Below are 23338 nucleotides of genomic sequence, written 5' to 3' on the forward strand. Positions count from 1 at the left end.
TTCTCCACAGTTTCCCACCTTCCTCTGCTTCAAATGACGTCACTGTCTCCCGGCTTCCGGCTTTCTCTTTCTCTACTCTTTCCACACATAAAAAAAAGATTTAAGGATAACGTTATGATGGTATCTTTTAAAAACAATATATATTCCCTCATTTAAAAATACTTTCTTTCCAACTTATTAAACAAAACGTGATTATCCTATAGGAGTAGTAGGATTTCGTGTCATCTAAAGTGATGGATGACAGTCAAATTTGATTATCTCGTGTTGATAGATCATTAAGTGAAAAGGAGCAGTACCGGGTTCTATTTTCAGTTGTGGGCGCATATAAGTGTTCTGATCCCACTTTAAAAGCATAGATTCTGTTCCGATTAGGCTGTGTGTGCACAAAGTGTAATTTAAAAAAAGCCGGAATTCATTATGAATCGAAATTGACGTGGCAATTTATAGACACCCTACACATGGAAGAAAAAAAGTGTTTTGTATCCACTGCCTTCAAGATTCCCTTTGTTCTATCCGAAAAGAGTTATTGTGTTTGAAATGTACGAACCATCTGAATAATGCAGGAGTTTATAGCATAATTTGTGGGCTGTTGATTCAGAATTGGCCCGATGCGTCTTCAAGCTGGCCACTCCTTTCCTCTCGCTTTGTATGCTGATGAGGAAGGTTGACCTCGGGGCCTCCAAGTCGGAAGTTGGCTCTTACGTGAGTTGGCACTTCCTCCGGGTACTCCAGCATAAGCGAGTGCAAGTTATAATTGGAGCCCTCTAGCGTGTAAACACTGCAACCAGTGGCGTATTCTGAAAATTTTACCTAATTTACCTCGGCAATTCTTATTTATTCTTATTAATCATCGATAATAATTAAGTAATAGAGGTGAAGCACCAATGCAAGTAAAAAACAACTTCAAAATTTTAAGCAATTCCTAAATTTTTCATAAATTTTTCCTTTTTACCTAAAATTAGACCTGCGTTTTCCTTCACAAAGAGGAAATTCCCAAAAGCATTGCCTCTGCCAAGCGTGGTACAGAAAGCAGGAAGGTACAAGCAGTGTTCTCCCGCCAACGCTGTTTGAATCGGTGGTTGGTTGGTTGATTGGTTGATTTGCTTTATTTTACTTCGCTTCTTGTGCCAGTTTTGGCTAATTTGCGAAGATGGGATGAGTGATATGATGAAATTGATGAATGGACATTCACAAACATCCATGCCCAGGCGAGGATTCGAACCCGGGATCCCTGGCGTCGTTGGAGCGGTCGGACTGAGCACGCAGACCTCATTTATCTTTAAAAGGCTCACTTTCTCATCTGCTCCATCCCTCAGTCGTCAGAAGGGTGCGATGGGGAACGATCAGTGGCGTACATAAACCAGCTTGTTTTAATAGTTTCCATAATCCACAACGAGCAATTAGTACCCAAAAATTAAAAATAAATGTACTACAAAAATATATGAAACGGAGAATACGCCACTCACTGCAACAGAGGTAAGAGCAAATGAAATGACAGCAAGGCAAATGGGGTTTGCAGTGACGCGCTCTTGCCGCGTTCATCTACAAAGAAACTTGCTGTCAAGCAGCCAATCAGGCCTACTGCTGCCCCCTTGTTTGGGCAACAAACGGCAACCTTATAATCCCTCATCCCCGAAGCGGCCAGCAGGGAAACAGGATTTTGTCCAAATAACTGTTCTGCGCTTTGAATGCAGGCGTGGAGCTAGCGAATTTTACGCCACCGATAAGTAAAACTAAATAAGCTTTGCGCACATGTTAAAGCCGTACTACACTTTTAACCTGCGCAAGAAAAGCCGTTCCCAAAAATTCCCCTTCTTTCAAGAAACCTCTATGATATTCCAAAATTCTTTAAAAATACCTGTTTCCATAGACTTACATAGAGCAGGAATTTTCACTTTCAGACTGGCGTGGCGTACCACTAAACCGAAATTCATACTTTAATCGTACACCAAGAAATGTTACGGTGTTATTAATAATTATTATTATTTAATGCTAGTGAGCTGCGGTAGATCAGTCGTTAGGGCGTCTGACTACCATGCGAGGGACCCGGGTTGGATCTCCGGCGGGGGAGAACTGGGATTTTTTTGCACCTATTTAAGCTGCTCCGGCGCGCACCCAGCGTTGCATGAAATGGGTACCTGCCGGAAACTCCGGGGGGTAAAGGCGGCCAGGGGCGTGGTGCGAATCACATCTCCCCACCTTCGGCCGTGATCAAGAAAGTGTAGGGCCCTAACTATACATCTCCTATACACCTTAATGGCGTGGAGCAAAAGCTCAGGGGAGCACTTTACTTTTACTTTTTTTTACTTTATTATTTAATGCTAACATTTCAAACTGACTGATTATATTGACAAATACTAGTTACTAATGATTGTACAATTACTAAAATTAATTAGATCACCTTCTTTTATTTACATTAAAAAAACTTTAATTACGTACTATCGTATTAACAATGGGAAGAAACGGTGGGAAAGGTGAAAATGCAAATGGTGAAATGGTTGTTTTAAAAGCAATATTGAATACCATAATACGAATTATATAACTTTAAGTACCCATGTTGATTCTCAATATATTGAAAGACAGAAGGGTTTTTAATGATTTAATAATTTTACGTAAATTAGTAATACAAGATTGGCTATATTCTGAGGTGTTACGTAAAATGAACGTCCAGTAATGCCTTTTATAGCTAGAAATAGAAGAAGACATTCTTTCCACAGGCGATTATCAAGGTTAAACCTATACAAAAACTCTTTAATAGTAAGAGTTATTTAAGCGCAAAATTCTGTAAAACTTGGTATTTTATTGGATTTGACTATAAATTAGTTTTAATTGTATTTATGATATATGATAATACTAATAATATTAGGAGAAATAATTAAAAACATTATAGGCCCTACTAATAGTAAAACTAAAATAATAAACCGATTTATATTATAGTCACCCTGTATATAAGAACCTTACGCCAATATTTTTAATTTTACCGTTGTATTATATTTTCTTTGTACATGGTGGCGCAAAAAGAACGCATGTTTTTGGAATAAGTGTAGCGTCGTTGATTTTCAAGATACAAACGTTTTATTAACACGAAAACCAACGGTAAGAAATGCAGTTTGGATAGGTATACAGTGATGATTTAAGTATGGAAGATGATGTCGCAAAGATGACGTCATTGTTGCTGTCTCCACCACGTAAGCTCACGTTTCGGCGATGTCTCTTGGCCCCCACGCTCCCCAGATTTTTCTGTCTGTGACTTCTTTCCGTGGAGTTACCTCAAGTCGAAAAACTCGTTCAGTCGACGAGCTGAAAGTTGCAATTCGTGAAGGAATTACAGCTGTGCCAGACGAAATGTTGGCAAGAGCAATGCGGAACTTTGAAGAGAAGCTCCGGATGTGTGCAGCAACAATGACGTCATCTTTCCATACTTAAATCATCACTGTATACAAATACAAACTGCATTCCATAACGATGGTTTTGGTGTTAATAAAACGTTTGTATCTTGAAAATCAACGACGTTATACTTATTTAAAAATCATGCGTTCTTCTTGCTCCACCCTTGCAACGTCCCTCTAGTGCCTTGTACCACGGCTACAGATATCTTAATCTCAGGGGATAGGTTCTTTATTCGAGAATTCCAAATAAGAAAGCGTTTTATAGCCAAGAGGATATAGTTAAATGCGGATCTATATTCTGAGAACTATACAAAATACAGAGAAAATATATAGCGAAACTTGTATATACATTAAAATATATATATATATATATATATATGCTGATTCCAAATTTACGTCAGTTGTATTCTTCTTGAAAGGAAATCTTCTTCTTTCTTCTCGTAATTTCTGGGAAAAGGCTTCTTCTTCCTTCCTATCTTTGATTTGGGAAAAGGCTTCTTCTTCTTTTCTTCCTTCTATTTTTGGGAAAAGGCTTCTTCTTCTTTGATTATAGGCTTCTTCTTCTTTTCTTCTTTGATTATAGAATAGGCTTCTTCTTCTTTTCTTCCTTCTATTTTAGGAAAAGGCTTCTTCTTTTCCTTCTTCTAATTTATTGTCTTTCATTTTAAAGCGTAATCTTATTTATTATATATATGCGCTCGCTTTCCCCGCTTCTTTGGCAAACGATACAAGCTATACTTATAGAAAGAGTAGGTCGACTAAACTGACAATAGCGCCACCTCCTACGTAACGACCAAAGGGGAATAGCCCAGGATCACTAATATCAAAGCGCTGCCTATGGCCCAGTGCGTCTAATAAGAAGCGCAACCGTAAGTGCTTCGGGGCGTCTAATTGAACACAGCGCCACCGAGGGACGGACAAATACAAAAGCTGACGATGTTATCCTCGTCAGAAGATAAAAAAGGAAAGAGAGATACATTTCTGAATTAATTTGCTCACTTATTAACTTTCCTGATTGTTTCATATACGAGCATATTATTATTTATCTTAATTGGCTACTTACAACATTTTATTTACTCCTTCTATAATTTTTATACTCTTCCTTTATGTATTTTTCATTTACTATAATATATATAATCGCTCTTCTCCACTCCTATTCTCTACATTAACTCTGCTCCTCTTTATATGGCGTGCTGCCATCTATCGTCGCTTTCGGGAAACATTTCTTCCTTGCATTTTTCATTGTGTCGTCGGAACTAGCACCCTATAGATATATATTATGTTCAACATAAGTAGAAGCTCTGTTCTGTGATGGCAAAAAATAAATAAACTGAAATGGGATACAGGTAAGATTTTGCAATAATTTCTGTATTTTTCTACCAAGCTGCCGTACCAATATCCGAAGATGCGTGTACCAGTAGCGGTATAGTGCTAGTCTTGGAATAACACCAGTTCGGCATCTTTGACACAACCCCAGAGGAAGCTTGGGAACTTTCTTTGAAGTACAGTGGTCGTCCAAAGCGGAAGACAACTATACGCATACCATAGTTTCAGGGAGCATTCAAGCGAACGAACCTTCGTTGTGATTTGCTTTCGTTCTTGTCTACATGCGATTGTTTTGTGGCCGCAAACCTATTTATTGGAAATATCTAATAACAGCGAAAGCAGAGCACACGAAGGCTCACTTGAATTCTCTAGAATTCTAAGCAGATGTAATTCATCAGAATTTGAAATATCGCCACATACGTTTTTCAAAAGGATGAGGAATTTTTGAAAACGACTTTGCAAGGTTCAATGCGGTTGTAACAACACAATTAAAATGACTTCGTCAGAACTAAATATTAAATGATGACAACTGCTAAATTTAATACTCAAAAATTAACAATCAGCATTTAGTTATAATTAAGTTCTTAACTTAATAAAGAACTTAATATAGGCCTAATTATTAAGTTCTTTCACTTACGTCGGCTGTATCCATGCGCTCTCATTACCAAAGTAGTGTGGTGGTATTGCTGCTCAACAAGAAATCTCCGCATGTCGGCTGAATGAAAAATTGAAGATTTTACACTTTAGAACAGTTTATGTGCTTTACTTGTGTTTCACTGTAATTGAAACAAAATAACGAATCTGATTTATTTACTCGAGAATGTCAAAACAGATGATGTTGCGACACCAGTGTTCACATCTGAGAAAGTAACACGTGAATATATCAATGTTGTCATATTTTACTAAGTACTTCTTTTAAGTGATTTGTAGTTGTTGAGTTGAGTTGGTGTTTTAAGTCCAGTTTATGCACAGTAAGGCTAATCGGGACTGAACCTACAGTTTAAAGTGGGATCCGAACCACTATGTGCCTCCACCGGGGTGATTTGTAGTGCTAAATGCGGTAATTTCTTTTATTGTTACTTTCTGTTGCTGTGTGTGAGTCAATTATTATGCCGGCCTCCGTTGCAGAGTGGTTAGCACATCGCACTGCAACGCCAGGGGTCCCGGGTTCGAATCCCGGACTGGGCATGGATGTTTATGAGTGTTACATTCATCAATTTCATCATATCATCACTCATCCTCATCTTCGCAAATTAGCCAAAAGTGGCACAAAAAACGAAGTAAAAGAAAGCCAATCAATCAATAGGAATTATTTGTTAAGTCGGTCGCCCGGTCATTGTTTCGCCCATGGATTTAGACCCAACTTCACTCCGTGGCGAAATAGATCTTCCAGGCCATAGGCGTGCAAAGCGTCTTTTGGCAGGACCACTTAGTCCAGCGTTTCTCAACCGCCGGACCGCGAGAGGTTCTCCTGAAATTTTTCCATCTTAGTTTGCACAGCAATTTTCATCAACAAATATTTTGCAGTGGGAATATTTTTGACAAATTTGATTTTATCCGGTTTTCAAAATGCAATATGACGATGAAAATCAGCACTTAAAAAAATGTAATGATTTTGACCTGATGAAACTACACGATTTGACAACCAGGACCGTAGCCAGAATTTTATTTCGGGGTGTGGCTCATCCCTTATCAGCACGGGCGTCGCCAGAAATATTTGTAGAGGCGGTCAGGCCATAGATAAAAATTGATTAGTACAAATAATAATGACAATAATAATTATTGTTATTTTACAATAAAAACTATTATAAGTTATTAAAAACACCAATTTCAATCCAAATTTATTGTTATTATTACATAAATTGAGAGACTTTGCTACTCTATCCACGGAATCAGTGAATATCTAACACAATTGTTGTCCATTATTATTCTTATATTTTGTACAGTTAGTGTACTGAAAATCATAGTTATTTTATTCTATTACTAACTTTTGCACAATCGTTAAAAAAAGGCTTTGACAGTTAATGGTAAATTTTACTCACAAAGTTTATATTATGTGATCTCACAAAGAAAACTATAAGTTTTGCAAACTGTTGCTCCATTTATTGTTTGATTCAAATGGTAGAATATACAAATATAACCTGGTTTCTCTATCATACACTAAACTTTTTTCGATGCAGCTTTTTTACTGTGGTTATAACTTCATTTCTGTTATTAACAATAAAAATAACATTTAAATTAGATATTTGTAGTATTTCGGGAGGGCTTCAGCCCCCTTAGCCCTTTCCCTGGCTACGTGCCTGCTGACAACAAATTTAAACCCAATCTTATGTTTGTCAACAAGCCTAGACATAATCGAACTACGAGTATTTACAATTATTCCGTAAGGTGGGAAGAATTAATTAACCCTATCTTTGCACCCTTAAAGGTTTATCTCTCTTTTTAACACCTCTTCTTTTGAAAACCGCTGCGTTATTCCAAATTCTGAGAAATTACACTCTTTTAGAATTTCTTCTGGAGCATTTAGGAGCAAAATTGTTGGGATCAAGGCATCGACTAAGTGTGCACAGATGAATTCTTCCTGTACCATGATTGAGTTAGGTTATTTTCCTTAGCTTCTCCTTCACTTTAGGCTAATCGCAACGATGAGGATGAGTGATATGATGAGATTGATGAAGGGACAATCAAAGAATACCAGGCCGGGATTCGAACTCAGGATCCCTGGCGTCGTAGTGCGCTGTGATAACAACTCCGCCACGGAGGTTGTCAGTAACCAGATAGCATTTAGGGAACCTCCCCTTTTTTGCGCTTCCAGGTCTTACCCACAAAATTTCCCCAACACCACCCTAAACATTTGGTCATCTTGACTCTAAATTTAGCCTTACACGACCGCAGATGGAAAATTCTGGAAGAACCACTGCACTAGGGGGAGAGTACTTGAGAATTCGCCAATCAATGCTGGTTAGGGCGACAGATTAGATGGCATTGCATCTCCATTGCTCATCTTTTCGATTGAAACTTGGCCTCACTTTTCCTTCAGATCCAACATTATCTTTTCGGAGAGCCACTCGGAAAGATGACGTCCAACAAAGCCCTCCGATGCTTTCGGTGCATGGGGAGGGCAGGAGGGGTGGCTTGCTTTTGTCTTCCTCCCCCTTCTCTTGACTTCGTGGCTGCATTGAATGAGGGCCGGCAGCTGCTTCATTTGTTTCCGAAAGAACAGGAAGTCGCGTAGCCTACAAGAACGTTCATTTCCTCTTCGTTGAATGCAACTTTATATACTCTATTGCCACTCTCCCCCCTTGAAGACAGTTGCCCCTTCTCACGGCTCTGCGATGTTATTGTAATTCATTCTACCAAAAAATATTACCACGATCTCCTAATGGTGGGATTAGCAAGTCTTTCTTGCAGTTCTTTTGTTCATCACTGATTGCGTCGACTTTCACACCTAACGGAGTTACATTTAGTTGGGGGTGTATTGCAGGGGCGTGGACAGGGGTCGTCTCTAACCCACCGTGAAATATTCTTAGCTCACCATAAGGATCTACTTGGGGAATATTAAGAATCATTTACAGTAGAGGAAGCATTGCGGCCAAAGAGGAAAATAATCTATGAGACAGAAATTGAGTGAAAATAATAAACAGAGAAAGAGAGAAGGAAAGGATGAGGAACGGAAAAAAGAGAAAGTTCTAATACAGCAGTGAAACAGGCAAGAAAGAGAACTAAAGATAACAGGTGATATATAAGAGAAAAAATATAATAAGACTGGAAGAGAGAGAAACAAGAGATATAGAGAGAAAGATAAGAAGAATGAAAGAGAAAGGAGGAATAAAGAAGGAAATATAGTAAGAATGAAATGGAGAGAAAGATAGTAAGAATGAAAGAGAAAGGAGGAATAAAGAAGGAAATATAGTAAGAATGAAATGGAGAGAAAGATAATAAGAATGAAAGAGAAAGGAGGAATAAAGAAGGAAATATAGTAAGAATGAAATGGAGAGAAAGATAGTAAGAATGAAAGAGAAAGGAGGAATAAAGAAGGAAATATAGTAAGAATGAAACGGAGAGAAAGATAGTAAGAATTAGAGAGATTGTAAGAATAAAGGAAAGGGAGATGTAGTAAAAATGAGAGAAACAGAAGGGAATGTAGGAAGGTAGGAGTGTGAAACGGAGAAGGATGGTACGAATAAAAGAGAAAGAGACAAGAATAGAGAGGAAAATATAGTAAGAATAAGATAAAGAGAATTTGCTATTTGTGAGTGCAGTAGACAGTTACAAAAGAGAGAAAGATGAGAATAAGAGACAAACAGAATAAAAAGAGGAACAATTATAATTAGAGAGAAAAATATTAAGAACGAAAAAAAACAGAAATGAAGGGGAGAAATATAGTAAGAATAAAAGAAGGCAAGGAGAGTAAGAATGAATGGAAGACAGAAACAGAGAAGGAAAGAGAATATTATAGTAAGAATAAGACAGAAAGAGACGGTAAACAAAAACAAATATTAAGAAGGAAAGAAAGAGGAAGGTTCGAAGAATGAAAAAGAGAAACAGCTGAAAAATGAAACTACATTTTGATCACATTTCGTGTCAGTGTCGTAGCTACATTTTCTGCAACTATACATTACATTCGTAGTTCACGTACAACACACGGACAATGAGCAGATTTTTATACAATTTAAAAGTTGAATTCCAAATCCTTAGCACTGGACTGAAGAAAAAAAGTGCTCCCCTGTGCATAGCACCACGCCATGAAGGCGTATAGGGAGTGTGGGGGTAACTCCCCACACTTTCTTGATCCGGTCGTGAGGGGGGTGATGTGATCAGCATCACGCCCCTGACCGCCTTTACCCCCCAGGGTTTCCCACAGGTACCCATGTTATTCGACGCTGGGTGGGCGCCGGGGCCGCTTCCAACCTTAGAAAAGTTCCCAGATTTGAGTTTTCCATTTCATTATACCTAGGTACAAGTTCTGTCGCCGCAAGAATAAAAACATAGTTTATACCTGTTACGACATTATTTCTCTTGAAATAATCTGTTACGTACTCAATTTGCATCTAAACACAAATCCATCTTTTCTACTAAACAAAAACGAATCGAAATCAACAAATTTAAAACATCGACATTTATACAGTGTTCTTAAATTTGGCGAGTCCCTGTTAATATACAGGGTGTACCAAAAGTCCCATTACCCCCCCCCCCCTCCCCGCCTTTGAATTGTAGACAAACCTGCAAAATGTTATTTTAACAGCATGCGTATGATGTGAGGATGGTATATCATTAAATCAGACCAATGGCCACCATTTACTCCAGAAAATCTGTGTGCACACCGCCATTTTCATGGCACAGTATTATTCGCCTCCAGGTGCGATGTGAAAATCTCCGTAACTTGGCTGGCGTGAGCTTCTTGAAGTTCCCCAGTTGTCTGATAACGATTATGGGCGACTTTCTGTTTGATGTGTCCCCATAGCGCATTATCACAAGATGTCAGATTTGGACTTTGGGGTGGCCATTTTAGAGGTGCTGGTAAATTTGGCGATCCTCGTCCAATCCATTTGTCTCTGAACACATCATTGAGGTATTCTCTTAAAATGGCCACCTGAAATCCAGATCTGACATCTTATGTTACGGAGGATGTTTCAAATTGCTTCTCATGGGCCATGGATGTGAGCCAGAAACCTTTGGAAAATAATTAAGAGCTCCACCACAATTCAGAACGACAGTCCACGTAGCCACTCCAATTATCTTTTGTATTTTAAAGTAAGGATGGTAAGTGACAAAGTATTTCAAAGTAAATTCCCACCGAATTTTTCCATGGCATTAAATGCACAGCAAGTCATTTCATTTTCCTGCTTCTTGCCTCAGCACAACAGATCCAAGGGCGGGATGTACAGTAGGATGCATAAGTATTGCTTCGGCAAATTGTCCATGACAATTTTCATTTCTATAAATTTAAATCCTTTGTTTTTTACGTGTACAGAGGTTGCCAGAAGCTTGTTTGCCGTTTTCTTTCAATTCTTGAAGGTCTTATTGCGTAAAACAAAGAAAATAAACGTGGCGATGGATAATTTGCGTGACTGCGCAGGTGATGTCCAGTGTTTCTTTCAGGCACCTCTCCGGGAGTGCGGAGGGAATCTACCGCCCCTCCCCCCCGGACAAAATTGTATGACAAAACCAAAGTATAAAACTTTTTTGCTACCGTTGTTTCCCTCGCATCGGAGCGCATTACTTTGTGTGGCGAATATTTTTGCCTTTATATCTCCCTCTGTAAATAACAACGCCCACACTTGTCCAATCTTACAGAAGAAGCGGAAATAAAAATTGGCAACCGCACTAGCCTTACCTCCTCTCTCCCATCTCGAATGTGCAGTAGTGCTTTCCATACCAAAAGCGTCGACTCGTTGTCATCAATGCCGACGCTGTATTTTCTTTGTAATTCATACACAACAATATATTTGTAAACGATAAGAAAATCGATTGTTGAGTCAAAGGTGGACTGACTGAAAAGTGTTGAGTTAAAAAATGAAATCTTTATTCGGTTGTTACAATCTAGCCACCGCATTGCATTCGTCAAGTTCATTGACGAACCATGAACGACCACTAGTAATTCTCAATGTTAAACACACATATGTTGTATTTTGCAGATGAGATTCGCAACGCCCTCCCGGTTCTCTGGAAATGCCCCCCCCCCCCCCCGAGCATATTTTCTGGAAGAAACACTGGTGATGTCCACGTGTTATACCTTGCTGTAATCGTTGAGGAGTGTTCTCTTTACGGCTGTATATAAATAATAATAATAATAACATTTATGAAAACGTTTGGTTAAGGGAAACGTTTTATTGATACACTTGAGTTTCAGGTGGTTGCAAATTCGAAACGGCACGATTTGAAATTATCTCTTGTACACAGATTCCAGAAGGATCTTGATTTGATTTGATTTGATTTTTGTTATTTAGCATCGCTTTTCTTCCACTTTTGGCGACGGCGAGAATGAGTGATGATGTGATGAAATTGTTGAAGGGACACTCACAAAGAACATCCATATCCAGGCCTGGATTCGAACCAAGGACCCCTGGCGTCGTAGCGGGCTTGCTAACCACTCCGCCACGGAGGTTGACCAGTAGGATCTTTTCGGTAGAAAGTTATCTGTGCTATAATGTAAACTTTCCCCAGAATTACGGAAATGTTTAGATGCTGCGAATCGATCTGTGGTAATTAATATCGAAAGGCGGACAACTGGACTCTGAATTTGTTGTTGATATCCTAAACTATTTTCTTACATATAATATGAAAGGAAAGGATTGCGTTATGTAGCTAGCTACGCATAGGTCATGTTGCAATCCAACAGCAGAAAGTGTTGACGCGCCATTCTGAGCGAAGTGTGGCAACATAGCGCGTCAAAGTGTTGTGGCGTCCAGGAACATCATATGTCCTAATTAATAACATTAATTTCTACAAAATATTAAAAATCTCATGTAATATGTACAATAGTGAATAAATAGAAAAATACGAGTATTTACATGTTTATAATTTGTCGTCTTATTTGCAGCTTGCTCTACCGTTGTTTATCTCGCTATGTTGTTACAATTCACTCTTTATTCGTATCCCTAAAACAATGCAATTTATGGTTTGTTCAATTAATTCAAATTTCCCAGTGTTTTGCACCAGAAAGTAACGGATATCTCCGAATGTGTCTTGTTTATGCAACAGATGACTTGTTAACTACTTCTTAGTTACTCGTTGGCATTTTAATTGCTGTTGTTAATTTACTCTTTTGAATGATGGTGTAAAGGTTATTTTTCTATTCTTCAATTATTTTACGTCATTTTTCTACTTTTTTGGTTAATCGGGACGATGAGGATGAATGGCGGGCGCACTGACGAAATGGAACAAACACGACGAAACATCCATGCCTGACCAGGGTTCGAAAGTGAGACCTCTGCCTTTGAAAAGGTTATATTATTGTGGGAGGGTTTTTAAACTGAAGATATCGAATGTTCCATTACACTCGCAATTGTTAGGGAGCTTACAGTGCCGAGACTACAAGCGACACGGGCTACATCCAGTCTGTACAAAAGCATTCACTGCGAATGCGCAACCAATAGACCGAGACGGCACGAAGCACGTTATATTGAGAAAACGGCCCAGTCTAATCGACACGGAAGCAACAAGCGACACCGGCAGCTTGTCGTGTAAGTTCTGTGCGAAAGGTTGAATTTATTTCTGAAGGTGTCGCTTGTCGCTATTCAATGTCAGTTCATCCAAAAAAGGGGGTTTCTTGGAACCCAAGATCTCAGATTTTGAAGAAACTTGTAACATTTATTCCTTCCGTGGAGATGAAAAATCACATAACAATTTTTGCTTCTATCTTGTCCGGTTTCATTTTTATGGTCCCTCAAACTTTCACAGGGTGTCTACCAGTCAAGAATGTCAAGAAATCAACAGATAGGTCAAGAAATTATTTTTGTGGTCAAGAATTTTTGCTATTTTTTATAGCATAGTGAATTTATATTTTCATATACCTGTACTGGGGTTTGATAACATTGAATATTTGGAAATCTAAAATTGTGTTAAGTTGTGGTTAATATTTGTTTCCTTAGTTTCTTAAGAATCACATTCTTATATGCGTGAAGTTTTGTGAATGTATTAAACAAAGTAATGTGTCCTTTCCCTATTCGTGATGAAGTCTGAGGCATTAATTGTTACATGCATTAATAAAAGCAAGTCTAAATCTCTTGTTGAAGTAGAGCTTCAGTTTTCATCTTAACTGGCCCTGTGGTAGGGGTTTTTCATTTAATAAAAATATATTTTTTTAAAATTTCCAACTATAACTAAATATGGGGCGATTAAATAAACGTTAAGAAAAAGAAAAGAAAGGCCAAGAGAAAGTCATGAAAAGTCAAGGATTTTGGATTTCTTAGTTTGGTAGACACCCTGTGCGTCTCTTCTTCAATTCCCAAAGCCTCCAGTGTGAGCTGAACTATCTTAGGAAGAAAAATTCTATCTCCGTTACAAATTATTCAATCTTTTTGAAATTTCACTATGACCAAGCAATAAGGATTTTAAAAAAATGTGACAACATATCACAATCATATTTTAGTACACCAATAGACCTAAATCAATAAAATATTAACATCCTGAACTTTTATTTTTGCTGAAAACATGATTTACTAAAGTTTGAATTATCTTCGTGAGAGAAGAAAGACCAACTCAGTTATATCTAAAATGAACTAGGATATATGATCTAACTTAACCAGCACTTATTTCTGAAATTTTTATAAATGGCTACCCGATTTTATATTTTTCAAATTAACTGAAACTTTAAGAATTCTAGGAAGGATTAAATGTGTCAAGTTTTATCAAAATCTGAGATCATGGTACCATGGTCTGGTTGAACTGTCGTGGAATCACCGACCCCCCTTAGATGGAAATTGTGAATTATGGATCACTGAATCGTTATCCGCGATTGATTGATTTGGTTTATTTTACTTCGCTTTCCTGCCACTTTTGGCTAATCGCGAAGATGGGAGATGAGTGATGATATGATGAAACTGACGAAGGGACACTCACAAAGAACATCAGTGCCCAGGCCGGGATTCGAATCCGGTATTCATCATCCGCGACTGCTTCTGCTTCTCCAACTAATTTGTTTCGGAACAAGAGCATGATATTCCTTTGTAAGCCACTTTACCAAGTGTCCGTTTATTTATGACGCTGTGAAACAAAATTCAGAAATTACCATCACTGATTCGGTGAAATTGATGAAGGGGCTGTCGCAGGACCATTATGCCCAGGCCGTGCCTAGATTGGTTTATGTTATTTCGCTTTTATGCCACTCATTGCGAAGATGAGAAGAATGAGTAATGATATGATGTAGTGACACTCGCAAACCATGCACAGGCCTGGATTCGAACCCGATATCTTCGGTAGCAAAATCGTGAGTCGACCAATCAGCGCTGTCGATCATCGAGGATACGAAATTAAGAGACAACATTTGTCTTTAACAAAGACATGTGATTTGTAACAAGGTCACATGGACAAAAACCTCCACCACCCTGAATAAATAATTTGTAGGGAACGAACTCCACAAACGCCACCTGGTGCTACGACGGGTATTTTTTCCCCACCTTTTTTTTTTTTACTGTACCTGGGTTTTATCCCAACCCTTGTGAAGCTGACAAAGAGAATATTTCCTCGGGAGGAGAACAAGGTGGCGAGGAAACCCCCTTCCAACTACGCGCGTAAACCCTCACTCGAATGTGGCACGCGAAGTTAGATGGGTGTGACGTCATCGATCGCGGGCTCGGCTACGCGCAATGCGATTGGCTGGCCGGGAAATTGGTCTTGCTGGGAAAAGTCACCGCTGCTTACGGCACACTCGTCAGGGAGAGAGCGTGAAAGAAGGTAGTGAGTGAACGTGTGGATTTGTGTCACGACCAGTTGTGAAGTGTAGACAACGATTACAGCCATTTTGATGGGAAAAAGTGTGACGTGTTGGAGCATATTAGTGATAAATTCTGTGGTGCTAGTGTGATATGGTGATGGTACGTGAGATTGTTTACCGTATCAGTGTAGTGCACTTTGGAAATGTGTAATTGTGGCGATCAGTGACACAGCATATGAAGTTTTGTTTGTTCAAGAGGCGAGGAATAAAAAAAGGAAAAGAGATCTTTTCACGCCATCTGGTCCTTTCGTATGGAACATGTCGACGTCGTTTCTTGGATAATAACGCGGGAAATGAAGATTTTGGATTGAAATCACGGCAGATACAAGGTAAGTTTATCTGTATTTGTGAGTTTTGTGTGGGGTCATAGAAAGCAGCAGACCATATACGATATACGTCGGAACGGGGTAGGGAAAGCAATGTAGGACGCCACTCGCGGTTGAGGACACGGTTAGGTCGCCCGAGAGAGGGGGAAGGGGGAACGGGGGGATTCGTATTGTGGCACGGAAGCTAGGGCATGCAAGAAAACAGGCACAACCGGCTCCTGTGAGGCAGCAAATTCATTTCCCCCTTCTTAACGTGTAAAAATACACAATGGATCAACAACGTTGCCATGTTTTTAACTGGTGGCAAATGCAGTTCCCACGATGGCCTTGGTCATTGTTTGATGTGGACCTGGATGGAGTAGGGTGTGTGTGTGTGTGTGAGGCTTTTATATTGGAAATTGGATCTTAAAGAAAATGATTTTAAGTAACTGAAATAATGATATGATTAAAAGTATAAGTGAATGTTGTTTCGGTGGACATTTTTCTGTTATATCTGTAGACAGTGGTATCTGAAAACTTTGAAGTTATTAAATTCAGTTTGGCTTGTAAAATAACACACATTAAACCGTTTTTAAATATCTTAGCAATGGGTTTCTGCCCCCTTTTCTTTCCAGACTAATCATTCTTTCACAAATGCACCTAAAGATAAACCAATCGCTGTCTCGATTGCTAGTCGAATGTTTATTTTGTACATTATTTTGTCTCTTTAAGAACCAATTTTCTACCTGTACTGATTGCATAGGTACTTGTATTTCTATTTTTGCATGGCTGTTTTTTACACCTCTGCTTACTTTCTTTTAGTTCACTGTCGTAGTTATATAATTTTGTCTGTAATTTCCATTGTAAACAGGAAAAGTGCAAGGAAATATTATCTTTTTTGAGACTAGGTATGTGATCTTATTATGAACTACAGCAAAACATGAACATCAAGCTTAGGTGGGAGAACAGCTACAGGCTGAACCTCGACCTTGAATGAAGAAAATTTGAATTTGAAAATTATGAGAAAAAATCACCATGAATATGTCTGTCTTTCTAAAGCTTGACTGTCTAGTCTCATGTTCATTTTCTTTAAAAAATAATTAAAAAACAAACAATTGTCACTATGTTAGCTGGATTTTTGATCTGTTTTTTCAAGGTAATTTCAAATTCAGGACATTGTATAATGAATTCCTTGACATTTGTCTTCAGCTGTGCTATGCATGTTAATTAAATGATTGACGTTTAGCCAATATTGTTAAAAAAAGAGATAAATATGAAAATAAACAACCAAGCAACTTGCAGAACAATGTGAAATATATTTTGTCAGTCTCTAATCGTGGGAAGCACAAAATCCATTCCATTTCCCTTGACCTTTCTACGACCTTTTCACTCCTAAACTGATTTCTCTGACTTTTTTCAGGTCAATGGAAACTCGGATTAGCCATTTTCTTCTTCCGTAAGTTTGTCTGGAACCAACATTTAAACTAAATTAATGTTGCTTGTATTTTTTCTGTGGGAATTGCCATAAACTGTTTTTTAAACTCGATCGCCTAATGCAAGACTTGTATGAATGACGAAATTGGACGCTTTGCAGTTCTTGTCTTATGAACTTGCATTTAATTTACCAACACATTCATTATTACTTTTTAATCAACAATAAGAAATACACAAGACATTGTTGAGATTATCTTCATAAGCTGGATAGATACTGACAGTTGTGGTGCAGACGGTTGGGTCATAACGTTGGAAAGCATGACTACTATTATTTTTTAATTTGAATTTCGGTTTTTAAGTCTACTTTATGCGCATATAGGCTAATTGGGACCGGACCTACAGATTAAAGTGGGATACAATCTTCCTAAGCACCGTGCAATTTTACTCACATTACTTTGTTCTTGAAGGCAAACTTTTAAAATCCACTGGAAATATTTGCTAGTGCGCGTCAAATCTCGTGCATATGGCCTTGAACAGCTGAACAGCACCAGCGAATCACAGACGTGCGGCGTTGCCTAAATTTAGTTCCGTGACAAGGCGTTTCGCTCAACCACGCTGTCTCTTTTCCGAAGGAGATTTCGACATGGCACCGCTGCAGTGCGCTGCTATTGGCTATCGCCATATGCAGAAGATTTAACGCGCACTCTACAAATGCAACTGTTATTCTTGTTGAAGGGAGGGAGGGATAAATTGTCACAGTCGCCACAGGGCTATTTGAATGCTTGTCATTACATTCTCTTCCTTCCCCTGTTAATGTACACCGTGTTTATGTCTCAATCTTAAACTGGGATGCTGAACTATCAGAAAACTAAGTCAAGGCATCTACCTAGACATTGTTAATGGTTATCTTCTTGGGAAGAAGGTGTATTTGCACACTTGAGGCAAACTTTAGGTAGACTGCATATGTCGGTAACTATGGGGGCAGTCAATCTGTTTTTAGCGGGTGGTTCTTGCAACAATTTATATTATTGAAAATCGAATGTGTACAAAGAGACACCGAATTGTACATAAGGTAAACACAAATGTGGCACACTGTGACATCTATTCTTTTTGTACCTCACCGGCGTATTCATGAATTTACAATCTCAAAATGCATCGGAACAAAGTTGATGGCCTTATCTGACACAGATCATCGTGTAATTTTGGCTTTTTAAAAAATGATAGTGTCTGCTCTGTTCAATAGATGCATTTTTTCTGTGTATTTTGATGCACCAATACTTCGCACTTTGTATTGCTGGAATAGAAAAATATCTAATAGCGTCAATTTTTTGTTCTGTGTGTACAGTCAACGGCAAAGATAATGGTAGGCAAGTTGTCCATCGCTATTTTAATTTCTTTTTATTCTACATCCTGTGTTGTTTTAAGGAATGATATTATGCTGGTGCGATGCAGGCATTGCCCTCTGCTTATTGACGTCTTTATTTCAATCCATTATCATCATATTGTGCAATACAAACTGAATGAAAATGGTGATGGACAATTCACCTACCGTTTCTTTTGCCGTTGGGTGTACATTTATAATATGTTATTTATAACATCACATTTCTTTCAAGCTTGATTATATGTTCGTTAGTTATGGATCTTATTTTTTTCTTGCTGGATGCAATGTTTTGTTAAAATGTCAAATCGTTGTTAAATATTTCTTTGATCGTGTTGGGCTGTGGTTTCAGATCTTTCAAGACTTACAATGAGGTCCAGTCCTGATTAGCCTTACTGTGCATAAAATGGACTTGAAACACCAAATCAATCAATCAATCAAACCAAATAATGAAGTAAACGTAGGCTGTCTCTCGAACAATTGTTCTAGTATGCAGAGTTTTGCAGGACAATCTTCCGTGCCTGTCCACGTATGCACAGTGTGTTGTAGGGAATGTTGCTCATTCCTAGTGTTGTGGTGTATGCATGCAAGCAAGTTATGTCTTTGTACTTAGTGCGTGTGTTGAGAGATGCATACACACCACTGTATTACATAAACTCTCAAAAGTTGTTGAAGTGAATGACATAATTTAACAAGAGCCTATCCTGTATTAGTTTGTTTGGGGACAGGAATGTGGCACAGACATCCAGGAGGTAGTTACGGAATGATTAAATGTAAAATTCTCAATATTTTGGACATTTAATTTTTACAAAGGGAAAAAAACACTATGGACACCTTTTTGTGTCATTACGTGAGCATTTTGAAGAGCTATGGATGATTTTTATAAGACAGTGCATGTGTGTACAGGGCATTATCCAGAATTTTACATCGGGGGGGGGGGGGGTGTAAATTTAGAGCCGAAATTGAGACCGCTTGAAAATTTTTAGGGGTAATGATTGAGGGGATTTAGGGATGTGTAGGTTGAACCAGATGCTAATTTTCACCCTGGGGTTCGAATCTCACAATCTATACTTTTCCATAACAACAATGTCTGTACTGTACTTGTTCATTGTGGCCCCATAGTTTACAATAACTGGAAAAGATTACACAAGAAAATTATTGTTCCCATTTTTTATTAATTTTTAAAAAAAGAACACAAATATTTTCTACACGTATGTGTATTGAAAACAAGAGATTCTAACATGGTGCCAAAATCATGAAAATAGCTAAAAATGATGATTTATGTCTGATTTTGTAGAAGGTGACACTGATAAATAATTGAGTATTTACATGTATCTTTATCGCATCCTTAGTATTCAGAGTTTTTGTGACAATACCGTACACCTTCCTGTCTTCATTGGGACTAATTAATATAATTAAAATACTCTTTAATTTTCTGAATTGCCTCATTCAATGTTTATGGATGGTAGTCACAATAAGTTTAGATTCCTGGAATTTCTTTTTATTCATGTCTTTACAGCAATGGTATTCTGCCAATAAATGTACTGTAATTAGTCAAGTTCAACAAAACACCTGAGATAGTGAGGAATCAGTGGCGTGGAATGAAAATCACAAATAAAAGTATGTGTTGGTTATCAACATAATGCGGTAGAATGTAGTGTTAGTGATCCCGTGCCCATTCCATTCAAAATTTAAGCCTGCAAGAAACATATTTGAAGTTAAAAAAATTGATATTTATGACTATAAAATAATCAGAACCCTTCAAAATGTTATGAAATCGAATTACGCTTATTTGTATGACAAGACATTTAGCAACAATATGCTGATGAACGCTATAAGACTTTGTTTTTACATTAATGCAGACATTTATCATAAAAAGAAAACATAAGATGGGCATAGAAATGCGAAGTTTCGTCATATATTTTTCTTTAAGGTCCTGACTAGAAAAAATGCACGACTAAAAGTACATTAACTGCTATTTCATGGCATTTGAAACAAAATGTAATTTTTGTTGATAGTAATTCATAGATTCGTAGTGCCCCCCCCCCCCACACCATCGGTATACACAGTGCTAATTTTTTAATATTATTTTCATTGATTGAAGTGAAAATTGTGGGTGCATCAGCACTTACGCTATTTGCGCCCGTCACATTATACAAACACATTTCTCTGAGAACTAATATCTCTGATTTAAAAGCTAAGGCTCTAAAACACATTATTATATTATACTATAAGGGCAACACACACAACTCTACACACAGGCACGTATCCAGAGGGGGGGCTTAGGGGGCTCGAGCCCCCCCCGAAAGTTTTAGGTTTACACTAGATAAAATGAGGTTTTTGGTTTCTTGTGGTGTGAAATAAAATAATGTTACAATCATTTAAGGAGAGAAATAATTATCGAGGCAAGACGGAGAATGTTCCGTAACCCTGTTATTGATAATAGCACGTATCCAAGATGGGGCACAGGGGGCTCGACCCTCTCTCAAAGAAATTTTTCAGTTTACGTTAGATAAAATTAGGTTTTTGGCTTCTTAAATAATGTGAAAATAATGTAAGGAGAGAAATAATTATCGAGGCAAGCCGGAGCATGTTTTATACCCTTGTTATTGTTAATACCACGTATCCAAGGTGGGGATGAGGTGCCTCGAGCCCCCCCCCCCCCTTCAGGAAATTTTTCAATTTACACTAGATAAAATTAGATTTTTGGCGTCTTGAATAATGTCAAGATAATAAATTTATAAATCTGAGAGAAATAATTATCGAGACAAGACGGAGAGTGTTCTATAACACTGTTATTGTCAATAGCATATATCCAAGGTGGGAATCAGGAGGCTCGAGCCCCCCTTCAGGAATATTTTCTGTTTACACTAGATAAAATTAGGATTTTGGCTTCTTGAATAATGTGATGATAATTTGGGAGAAATAATTATCGAGACAAGACGGAGAATGTTCTATAACCCTGTTATTGTTAATAGCACGTATCCAAGCTGGGGTTGAGGTGGCTCAAGCCCCCCCAGGAATTTTTTTATTTTACACTAGATAAAATTAGGTTTTTGGCTTTTTGAATAATGTAACGATAATTTAAGGAGATAGACAATTATCGAGGCAAGACTAAGAATGTTCTATAACCCTGTTGTTGATAATATTGCACATAAACTTTTCTTGCGCTTTCGGTGTTGTCGCAGCGCACTTGAGCACTATGTAGAGACTTGTCAGCATTTGGAAGCCACACAAGAAATATAGCACCACATGTAGGGCGATTCGTTGTAATTTCTAATCTCTGGAAGGCGGGAGAGGGTACGTTCTTGAATGAGAGAAGGAGTCAACTACTGGCGATATTAACGAATCGTTTTATCTGCGGAACGTTCTAGAATATAATGAGGATATCAATACCCGGATTCAATTTTTCGGTTGATCTGTACAAAGAATCGATTAATGAGATTTCAGAGGTAAGTGTGACAATTCATACAGTCGATTGGTGATCAGTCAGCGTCCTCTGGTTGCTTTATAAGATATAGTGATTCGAAAATGAAGACATTGACGACAGCAGAACTTCCGGGGCCTCAGTGTAGTGCTAGTTCGGTTCGAGGGCCGAAGAGATCAAGACCTCTCTCTCTCTCTCTCTAAAGTGATTATTTCAGCAATACCGGATATTGGAGTGGTTTATTAAAACAGAAATAAACTGCATAGATCAACTGAAAATCAAAGTTTTGAGTGATGATTTAGTTTTGCCAGAACAAAATTTCGTATATGCAGTCCGAGAATTTCATGGTATAAAAAATACTTTTGTTTAAGCCTACTGGGTTCGAAACACATTCAAACACTTAACTACCATAAAGAGACTGCCGAAAATTTTATGAATGACGAGAAGAGAAAGCAAGAAGATGTTGCATATGTAGACATTTTAGGTGGAAATTGCAGGCTCTAGCAGGACCCAAATCAGGGCTCTATCAACTGAGCCATCCTTGACTTCAACAGATTTTTCGATAAAATGTCTACATAGTACATGTCATGTGTATATCAAATCGTAAGGTGTTGCCTGTATAGTGAACAAGCACACAAAATATAGGAGAGAGAAGAAAACTGAGGAGCATTATCACCGGTTGAGGATAATTTTTTTCTGTGGTCAACAAGAGCTACTACTTCGAGGTGACCATGACAGTGGCCTAATAAGGGAGATTTCACACCGTGTCGCCTGAAGATTAGGTTTGTGCGGCCTTTTGTGTAGCTACGGTGCGAAACGTTGCTGTTGATTGGCCCATTCCAATCAACATGTATCGCGTGTCCCTTCGGTTTGAAACCTTAAGTCTTGAAAATCCAAGTCACAAGGATGGAAAATTAGGGCCTTGTTAAGGTTAGGTGTGAAGGCAGGCCGACGACAGCACCCTAAAGGATCATATCCAAACCTGCAGGAAGAACGCATCTTACTTCAATCTCCAATACGATGATAAAAACTTCTGGTGAGTTGATTTTAAAAAATGTGTCGGAGATAAAGAGAGGCGTGCCCAGGATTTTCGGAAGGAAGAAGGGTTACGCATACTATTTTTGGTGGTCAGTCCTGATTTTGCATTTTTTTTCCTGACTTTGACGTTCCTCTTTTTTTCTTTTTCTTTTTTTAAAAAAGGAATACTGGGTCAAATGGGGTTATTACCTCACCAACCCTCCCTTGGGCACGTCACTGGAGATAAATGAGTAAGCATTTGATCATACTGGGAGACGAAACATTAGATGTGTTGCGAACGGAAGGGTTTTCACTGTGCATTAATTGTTTCGTGATCCACCTGTATTCGAGAAGACTTCCTTTGTTTCGTGCAGATATATGACAAGACAGCGGAAGCTGTGACAGGCATTTTTGAACACTTGTGAGTGCTTAGGCCTGAATCTGCACAATTTGGTGGGTTTCGGCTTTTATAAGAGCTGAAAACATGGGAGGACAAGACACGTTAGTGGTGTTCAGGCTCGAATCAGAGAGAAATATTCGAGAGCTGTCTGCGTCCAGTTCGCAGCCCACAATTTGAATCTCGCGTTGTCGAGTGGATTGTCCATCCCATGCATGTGTAACAGC

General features: G+C 38.4%; 1 protein-coding gene across 3 annotated transcripts in view; it reads left to right on the plus strand.

Annotated features, from left to right (window-relative positions):
• Positions 1 to 23338, plus strand: part of LOC145998787 (uncharacterized) — a 166998-nt gene that overhangs the window by 9511 nt on the left and 134149 nt on the right. Inside the window, exon 1 of one of the 3 annotated variants that reach the window (XM_083135379.1) lies at positions 15100 to 15482. The exons of 1 other annotated variant lie outside the window; for it this stretch is intronic. The gene's annotated coding sequence lies outside the window, so the exon portion shown is untranslated. Of the gene's footprint in view, positions 1 to 15099; positions 15483 to 16894; positions 16915 to 23338 lie in introns of those variants that run through there. One more of the 3 variants, XM_083135381.1, reaches the window with a different exon arrangement.

Source organism: Lepisma saccharinum, chromosome 14 (genome assembly GCF_977018435.1).
Source record: "Lepisma saccharinum chromosome 14, izLepSacc3.1, whole genome shotgun sequence".
Lineage (NCBI taxonomy): Eukaryota > Metazoa > Arthropoda > Insecta > Zygentoma > Lepismatidae > Lepisma > Lepisma saccharinum.